This window comes from Triticum aestivum, chromosome 5A (assembly GCF_018294505.1).
Source record: "Triticum aestivum cultivar Chinese Spring chromosome 5A, IWGSC CS RefSeq v2.1, whole genome shotgun sequence".
NCBI lineage: Eukaryota > Viridiplantae > Streptophyta > Magnoliopsida > Poales > Poaceae > Triticum > Triticum aestivum.
Genome location: NC_057806.1, coordinates 489,054,034 through 489,063,555, shown reverse-complemented (window position 1 = coordinate 489,063,555; position 9,522 = coordinate 489,054,034).

Here is a 9,522-nt window from a genome sequence, read left to right as displayed (position 1 = left end):
GGATCTTTTGCGGCGGATGAGGGCTTGTATGAAGGGCCAGCGATCGAGCGGACGAGGGAGTCACTGAAGGGCCTACACTATGGTGGACGAGGGCGCCGGTTAAGCAGATCCGGTGTGGTGGACCATGATGGCGGTCAAGGAGATCTAGAGCGGTGGACAAGCCAGTCGGTGAAGCAGCTCCGGTGAAGTGGTGAGTTGGTAGTTGGGGGTTCCAAGGTGCGGAAGGTAGATCCGGCGGGGTGTGAGGTCCACCATTGCGGCGGAGGACTAGATTCGGTGGCTTGCCGTGGTTGGGGGGGGTCGGGGAGGGGAAAGGGGAGGGGCTCTGGGGAAGAATGTTGGGGGCAAAGTTGGGCAAACAATGGAGTTACCAAAGCAGCCCTTTTCCGTCCATGTGGCAGGGGTAAAATAGGAATATCGCAGGGCTAAACTTTCGGGCGCGAGATATTTCGATGTGAGTGGGAAGTTTGAAAGCTTTTGGCGCCTGGAATTATAAGTTTTCTGCTCTTGTACGGCCGACTATGATATCATGGCCGAGAATTTATTTGTTTTGCACCCAAAAAAAGTGCTAGTTTTGAAAATCAATGTCTCCAACTCAAAACTTAGATTGTCCATTCAATTCAAACATGGATCATTGAGCTAGTACAATTAAATACCATCATATGGTGCAATTCAAATGATATTCCAAATGTGTTTATCCTAAATATGATGACAAAAGCAAAAATGTGTATGTGCATGAATAAGGTGGATGATTATAAAGTTTGAACATGCCCGTATGTGTATATCTCTAGGTTTGATATATGAATTTGAAATCACGAAATCCCGGCTTAAAAAATGTACCTCCATTTAAATGAATTACAAAAGCTAATGATGGAGTCGAATTCCAAAATTCCAATATTAGGTTTGTAATTCTGATACATCAAGGTATATCACACATGTTCAAAAGTATCGTTATCTCATAGTCCAAATTGTGAAACAAATTGATCAACCATGAGTGCACACATTATTGACCATATATATCTCAATTACACTAAAGTCCCTCAAATATAGACATCTAACTCATTATTTGAAAACAACTCCCCCCCCCACACACGCCGTTCTCTCCCCAGACACGAACACACGAGCACATTAACACCCCCTCTCTTCTAAAGTCCGGACCCCAATATAGGTCTCTTATCACTTTGTCTCTCGGGCATGCACACATCTCTTCCCCCACTCTCCAGGTCTCCCGGCATCTCTCTTTCCCAAGCACACACACTATGTAGAGTGTATCTTTCTTATACACACAAAACGTCGCCCCCAAACGCCTATCTCCCTAGTTATGTGGTTCTCGCACACTCACCTCACACACCACCCCCACTGAAAACAAGCACACTTTGTCTCCTTGTGCACCACTCTCCTCTTTCTATCTCTCCCACAGGCGGACCCGCCATAGCTCCTTCCCTATATACATATATGCCGTGACTCTTTCCATAGCTTCCTAATGTATCATCATTCTCAATCTCGCATGTTGTTCTCTACACCATCTATTCTTGATCTCTCATGAAGTCCCTATCACACACATGATGACCCGCTTCCCTTGCGTCTCCGTACATAGGCCAATTTCGAACAACATCAACATTGTCTCCCTATCTATACGCCACTTATGGACAAAAACGACCCCTCTCCCCCCTCTTTTCCTCTCTCTCTCTCTCTCTCTCTCTCTCTCTCTCTCTCCGTCGCTAGCTCTCTCTCTCTCTCTCTCACCCCTCTCCCACACACACTCGATGTCTCTTCCAAATAGTCTGCTCCCCGCCCGCACCCATGCTATCCCGCTACTACACATGCCTTTGTCTCTCTTTGACACACATGTCACACCATTCCCCCTTCCCTTATACTAGGTTTACATCATTAGTGGTCTCTCTACTCCACATACACACACTCCCTCTCACACACAAACGCGCACACAAACACACACAAACACGCACAAACACCTAGCTAGCTATCTGGATCCTTCTTTTATGACACACACCTTGCATATTCTCTACAACTCTAGATATGTATATACCCCCCTCTCTAGCTCAGATGCACACCAAAATTCTCCATCTCTCTAACTCACACATCTCTCGCCATGCCCGCATGTGTATCTGACACACTCACTCTGTGATTATGTCTATGTGTCTCCACGTTACACAACACAAAGCCCCATGTACGTGTCTCTCTCTATCCTCCACACACATAGACACAAATAATCTATTATCATTGCCTCAGTCTCTAGACATATCACACATGCTCTCTCTCTCTCTCGCAAACACGCTCAACAAGGGTTTCCCCGTGAATAACTTACCGTCTATTCATCAACAGTCATGGCAGTACGGCGAACACGAGAAGCGGAAAAGAATAAATCTACATGTGCGTAGACCACCTAGTATGACTACTAGGACTAGAGCAAGCCGAAAGCGCGCCACCGTCACCCCCTCCTTATCGGCGACGGGGAAACCTTTGTTTTACACAGTCGAGAAGTCATTGTGCTAAGGCCCCACATGCTGAGCCGTTGAATAGAATGTAGATCCTAGTTTAAGGAAACAAGCTAGTATCAATAATACATCTGTATCTCCATACTTATATTTCTTCTCTTATAAAAAACTGAGTTGGTGATCATGGTATGCGTGCCATCTTGCAATAGACCATCCGATCTATATCTGACGGATGGAAATTAGACTAAAAGATACCCGCACCTCTCTCCACATTTGCAGACAAGGCCTTCCCTCGTTCATCCTTATCTCCAACAACCTCATTGTTTAGAAATTAAAAAAGGAAGCCTCTGGAACAAACTGGCCTGGTGGCCGCTGCCGGCGTCGTCCATCCCCTTGCCTCCACTCAGTCCGACTACCAATCACCACCACGCCCCACTACTCTTCACCTTATCTCCTCTTTCACGAGATATCATTAGTTTTTACACATGGGACTACTCCTACATGGGTCAATCACAACAAGTGTTTTATAAAAATATGCATCTTGATGTTCCGTGCAATGCACGGACATCTTGCTAGTACTCCTACAGAAGACAAAGTTGGTGATGATGGTGTGTTTGCCATCCGTCATTTCTGACCATTAGATCTACATCTAACATTTGTGAGGTAAGTTGTTACCTTTTCTCACCAACATCCCACTTATCTACCAATTTGCAGAAAAACCCATAATTAGTATCTTAAAACCAACCACACACCTCCCTCACCTCACCAAAACAGCCCAAGGAATATTTTCCGATTGAAACATAATATATCTCTAGTGATATCTACACTCTTATAAAAAACCGAGTTGGTCATGATGGTGTGCCTGCCATCCTGCAATATAGACCGTCCGATCTATATCTGACGGATAGAAAGCAAACTATGACAATTTTGCAAAAAGATACCCGCACCCCTCTCCACATTTGCAGATAAGGACTTCCCTCGTTCATCTTCGTCTCCCACAAGATAAACAACTCATATAAATGCATCTTGACGTTCCATGCAACACATGGGCCTCTTGCTAGTATATATATCAAAATTAGAGTGTTTTGTATAAAGTTTGTGAATAAGTATTATTCTAATTATGATCCATTGCAACACATGTGAACATTGCTAGTATTTCCAACCATTCAAAAAATGCTAGTATTTCCATAGTTTCGAGTTTTCCATCAAGATATTAGTCACCCATGGTTGATATATACTTTCAATCACGTACACATAGGCACTATGTAACTACCCTTGCTTATTGGCTTCCAAAGCTTAACTTTCACTCCTACTTACAATATGTACAAGTATTTAACAAAAAACTACCACTTTCAACCAGCCCTAGGAAGAAACTATTGTACAAAAAATAGCAAAAACATACCCAAAATTACTTAATCCATGCCAAAAACTACTACCTAGTGCCGATTAGGCTCGTTTAAACTCATTTATGACAGGGTTGGACCACACGTCCGTGCTCACGAGGCAGCTTAAACCAACACATTTTGTTTGACCGTTCACACGAGGGACCCACATCTGACCTTCTATCATGTTATATTCTCCCTCAATCATTATTTTTTCCTGAACATTACTTCAAACAGTACTAATGCATGTTCGTCGATGGCGCCAGTGATGAGGGAGTTGGCCGCCGCTCCGCCGGACGGGCCGGACGACGTGCTAGCCTCCGCCTGTGTTGGTAGGCTCGCCCGAGCGTGACTCACGCGTGAGCAAGCCGCCGCGCTGGCCTTCGCTCGAGCCAGATGGCTAGCCTTAGCGCGGCGCACGCGAGCAAGCCGCCACGCCGCCATGCCAATAGCTAGAAAACCTTGCAGACAAGCAGTGTACGGAGCTATATTGGATAGCTAGCAACCGTGAGCACCGGACGGAGCTGGCATCCGGGCTGCCGCAAGATGGGCTCCGCACCGCCGCCGGTTTTGACCTCGCCTTCTGCCGGTAGCGGTAGCTATGTCCCATGGCCGAGGATGACTAGGTGGGCGGGCCGGAGGTAGGAGATCACTCGGGGATTTTTGTGCAGACTGACATGTAGGTCCCACAAGTCATAATGCCTAACTTGCCGGTCGAATAGAAGGCGTTGACTTAAGGGGCGACATGGGTTGGAACGTGCCTATAACGACACTTTGTAGAGTAGTCGTTTCTTGGTAGGGCTGGTTGGTAAGGGCATGTACAATGGTTGATAAGGTAATCTTATCTTAAGTCTGCCACGTATGCAAGTGGTAGTAGTTTCTTGGCATCATTAGTGGTTTCTTTGCATTATTAGGGCATCTCCAACAGTTTGTATGTTAGCTTGTTGGTAAAATATGCCATGTCATCAACTAACACCTTAACATACGACAACTCCAATGGATTTTATCTAGTTTGCCCAATAGGATGTGAGATGATAAATAAGGTGCTCTCTCATTCTACATTGGAGCTTGTGCAAGGGGTGTTGGTTCATGTACATACAACCTTCCTCTCTTCCCTCATTTATTGTATGACACATCATCAAAAATCCTATGTGGCAAAATCTACCAACAACTATCTTACAACCATTGGAGATGCCCTTAGTGGTTTCTTGTAAGGAACAATGTACTACTAGTGATAAAAGGCGATTCTAGGTTGCCTTGTACTACAATGAGTACTACTTGTGGTCGCGGGAGTGTATACCTCGTTTTGTGGGTTCGATCCTGGCCGAACGCACGGCAACCTTTTTTTAAATAGTAAGTTTGTTGCGAGCCAATATTGTACACGGGTAGTTTGAGTTTTGAAGTCGAACAGACGTGTCACACCACAATCTGGGTGCAATGGATAGCCCAGCCACGTGAAATGGTTTTCCTTCTCATCATCTCGTGGCTCGCGTGCTCGCCCTAGCTGCACCTTGCTCGCAACTTCCTCATCAGCTAGTAGCATATTTAAACTAGCGCCTACCAATTAAGGCCGAGGAGCCGGAAAAGCCTAGCATGGTATTGGGAACTATGCAATATGGCTCTATACGTAAAGTGCCAGTACTCTACTAGTACTCTGTAGCTTGTGGTGTTGCATGCATGGACTTCACTTCATTATCGGCTCTATAAAAGAAATTCCTCTTGACGTGATTTTTTTGAAACGGAGACAAAAGCTTTGTCTCATCTCATTTATAAAGAAGGAACTACTAACAAAGTTCGATGAGATCCATTACACCTCCACAAATGGAAGCGAAAAGCCTAGTCTCGCTGTATCAAATAACTCAAATGTTCTGCCCCTGTAGTAACCATCGCTGATAAACAGGCTGCTAGTGTGTGTGTGAGAGGAGCGGCTGAGTAGGCCAGCTACGTGCTTGAATAGAGCACCGAGAGTACCCACTACGCAGGTGTACTTTCCCTGCATTGATAGTACATCGATGGTTCTAGAGAACAGTACTTGTGACGCCCTCGATTCAATCGTACACTAATCATACACGCAAATGTGTACGATCAAGATCAAGGACTCACGGGAAGATATCACAACACAACTCTAGACACAAATTAAAATAATACAAGCTTTATATTACAAGCCAGGGGCCTCGAGGCTCGAATACACAATAGTCAGCGGAAGCAACAATATTTGAGTACAAACCTAAGTTAGACAAGTGTGCCTTAAGAAGGCTAGCACAAAAGCAACAACGATCGAAAAGGCAAGGCCTCCTGCCTGGGAGCCTCCTAACTACTCCTAGTCGTCTGCGGTCTTCACGTAGTAGTAGGCATCCTCCGGGTAGTAGTAGTTATCAATGGTGTCGTCTGGCTCCTGGGATCCGTCATCTGGTCGCAACAATCGGGTATGGGGGAAAAGGAAGTAGCAAAGCAACCGTGAGTAATCATCCAAAGTACTCGCAAGACTTACATCAGATCTAAACTAAGTATGTATCTGTATCAAAGGAATGGGTTGTATCTGTGGACTAAACTGCAGAATGCCAGAAGGGAAGGGGAAATCCTAGCCTATCGAAGACTAGCATCTTATGGAAACCACCATCTTGCAGCAAACAGGAGGGAGTAGAGTAGCATAAAGTAAAGTAGCAGTAGTGTTATCAACCTCGGCCAGAGATCGTTTCTCGACTCCCTGCGAGAAAGCAATCCTAGAGCCATACTATCCACTTATCATCACAATCCAGTTCACATCACCATCTGTTCATTTCTCATCACAAGTATCCAGTTCTAGTTGTATCGATCGGGATACAACTCCAAGTGTCCGGTACCGTAGGACAGGCTATCGATAGATGTTTTCTTCCCTGCAGGGGTGCACCAACTTACCCACCATGCTTGATTAACTCCGGCCGGACACACTTTCCTAGGTCATGCCCGGCCTCAGCCAAACAATACGCCGCAACCCGACCTAGACTTAATAGAGAGGCCAGCACGCCGGACTAAACCTATGCCCCCAGGGTTCATGGGCCATCTCCCCGGGAACTCCTGCATGTTGCATACGCAACCGGTGAGCAGACCTAGCTACCTCCTTCAACAAGGCAGGTGCTTACGCAGTCCAACCCGGCATGCGCCGCTCAGTCGCTGACGTCTATTAAGCTTCGGCTGATGTATACGACGCAGAACGCCCATACTATGCCCACGTGATGGTTAGTGCTATCAGGCCAGAGGCCCCTCGGATCAAATATCCAAATCGTAGTGGATTGGGAGCACGCGGTAACAAGCAGAGACTCACGAAAGATGTGACCCCGTTGCCCCATCTCGAGTACTTGCGGCAAGGGCTAAGAATGCCCGGCCACGCCTCGTAGTTATCTCGCGGGCACCTTCCAGGTCAACCCGACTCCACATCACTCGCTATTAAGCCCGCGCGGGTACCTTCCAGGTCAACCCGTCTTTAGTAACATGGTTCAGTGTAAAGTCATAGTAACCATAATAACTGTGTGTCTAACACCAAGGGGAAAACCCGAGGAATCACCCCCGGTGAATCCCACTCGATGTTATCATCAAGGTGAACGTAAGAGGATCCATCCTCGAGGTTCACACTTGAGGGGTTGCACGACAGAGCGGTAACAGAAGTGGTTAAGGAGGAAATCACCCTCGACGACCTCAACCGTATAGCTACACTACAGAGATCTCATCAGAAGTGATGTAAGAGGTTCCACCCTCGGCACTCGATGGTAACTCTGCAGAGTTGTACAACTAAGGGGGGTGATGTGCGGTGTCGGGGCCTAGACGTCGATCACGTTGATCGAGTCATCGAACATAAAGCGGGGCAATTGGGACAAGGTGGGGGTCACTGATGGATCACTAACCAACCTATACTAAGCAGTTTAGGATAAGCAGGTAAGGTATGAAAGCAGGTAACAACAACAGGCTATGCATTAGAGTAGGATCATACAGAAAGCAGTAGCAGTTCTAATGCAAGCATGAGAGGGAAAGAAATGGGCGATATCGGAATGCTCAAGGGGGGTTTGCTTGCCTGGAAGCTCTGTTGAAAAGGAAGAAGTGTTGTCGTCGACGTAGTCGATCACAAGGGCATCAACATCGTTCTCGGGGTCTACCGGAGAGAAGAGGGGGAAGAAACAATAAATAGCAAGCATACAAATGCAATAGAAAGCATGACATGGCAGTAAGCTACGCTAGGAGTGCTCTAACGCAGTACTACACGTTGCAGACGGAGAGGGAAAACATCCGTATGGGTTTTCCCGGCGTCTGCCTTTTTTCGGACAGACAAAAGAGAGGGGACGGTTTCATATTCAACATGCTAGGAGCACATGACAGATGAAAGGAGAGCGTATTCGGATTTGTCTCATCGTTCTGAGCAACTTTCATGTAGTAAACATTTTCATCCGAGTTATGGTTTTTTTTCTATGAATTTCTAAAGTTTAAAAACAATTTTCTAGAATTTTTGGTTTTATTTTTAATTTGAAATTAACCACTGATATTGCTAAGTGTAAAGTACACCCACCGAGGGCTGACTGGTGGGCCAGGTCAACTACTCACTCAGAAGATGACTAGTCAAAGGGTCAACTTTGACTACTCAAAGGGCTGATCGGGGTCCTCCTGTCATTGACCCAGTTAGTAACAAATTGGTTTTATTATTTTGTTAACTTAAATAGCAGGTGGGGCCTAGTGGTAAGTGACAGTGGCTAAACTAATGTTAGTAACTAATCTAACTAACCTAATTAGTAGGGGGCCCATTATTTCTTTCTAATCTAACACACACGCACACACGGATATACACAGGGCCGGCCAAGGCATAGCCAGCCACCATGGCTAGGCACGCATGCTCGCGTGCGGCGGCCATGGCCAGGCGCTTGGCGCGGGAGGGGCCAGGAGGGCGCAACCTCGTTTTGGCAGATGCAGCGCCGGCCGTGCGCATGCGTGCAGCGGCGTGGGGGTGCCGGCGCGGCGATGCAGAGGCAAGTGTAGCGGCGGTGGTGGAAACGACGGGCAAGTGGCCGAGGCGGCGAGCAGCGGCAGCATAGAAGCAGGAACATCAGCAACGCCAGCAAGCAGGAGAGCAGTTGCAGCGGCAACGAGCAGCAGCCGCAGCAGGGCAGCAGCGGCAGCCGCATGTAAGCAGCAGCAGGGCTACCGGGGCGCGCGGCTGGGGAGGCGGCGGCGGGCACGGAGCTAGGCAAGTGAAGCGCGGGGCCAGGCGAGCGGGGCGGCCAGAGCACAAGGCGCGGGCGTGCGGCGCAGGGCAGCGCAAGTGTGGGCGGGCGGCGCGCATGCGAGGGCGGCAGAGGAGCGCGGTCATGGTCACGGGCTCGCGGCAAGCGCGAGCGGGCAGGGCAAGGGCGCGGCGGCTGCAGGCGTGGTCGGCTACGTGGGTGCGCGGGGCAGCGGTAGTAGCAAGAGCAGCACGAGCAACACACACACACGTAAGTACGCGTACACGCGAACTCGGATGAACTCGGGAACAGCAAACGACGACCAAATCGAGGCGTAGGAAGGGGCAATCCGGAGGAGAAGCTCACCACAGAGCCGAGGGCGTCGTCGGGGAGGTCGGGGTGGGCCGGAGTGGCGGGAATCGACGGCGGACGACGACGACGTACAAGATGAAGATGGTGGCGATGGCGAGTGTACGGGCCTGCCCCGGTGGATTCGGT